Source organism: Gavialis gangeticus, unplaced genomic scaffold, assembly GCF_001723915.1.
Source record: "Gavialis gangeticus isolate Ggan-Ray unplaced genomic scaffold, GavGan_comp1, whole genome shotgun sequence".
NCBI lineage: Eukaryota > Metazoa > Chordata > Crocodylia > Gavialidae > Gavialis > Gavialis gangeticus.
The window spans coordinates 18,775,041-18,775,468 of NW_017729003.1; the positions used below are offsets into that span (position 1 = coordinate 18,775,041).

The following is a 428-nucleotide window of genomic DNA, read 5'->3' on the forward strand; positions in this document are numbered from 1 at the left end:
GAGCTGGGCTTTGCAGAATTGGTTGTGAAGGCAACTTGTGTGTTTATGATAGGAACTTTGTCACCCAGTGAATATATCTCCTTTGAGCACAATTATCTCCGCAACCCCCCTCCCACCACCAGTGCCACCCACCTCAAGCACAGCTCAGCCCATCCCCACACTGGGAAGAGCCCAGCACTGCCCTGGCCCCAGCCCACAGCAGCATCCTCCTTCGCCCCACATGCAGATCCAGGGGGCATGTGCCCCCCATGCCCTCCCAGGGTATGTGCAGTGGTGGGAGCCACCACCCCTTCCCTGTGCCCCCTGAACAAGCTGTTCACAGCTCCACCCCATGCTCCACCCCAGCTGTGCAGCACCTGCATCTGCCACTGCCATGGCCCCTGCCCAACTCCCTCCCTCACTGTGGGGGCTTCAATCTACCCCCCCCC

At 60.7% G+C, this 428-nt stretch overlaps 1 long non-coding RNA gene across 1 annotated transcript in view; it reads right to left on the reverse strand.

Moving 5' to 3' along the window:
- Positions 1-7: 7 nt before the first annotated feature.
- LOC109291044 overlaps positions 8-428 on the reverse strand; it is a 6,962-nt gene continuing 6,541 nt past the window's right edge. Inside the window, exon 3 of the long non-coding RNA XR_002095745.1 lies at positions 8-109. This is a non-coding gene — a long non-coding RNA (uncharacterized LOC109291044). The remainder of the gene's footprint in view (positions 110-428) is intronic.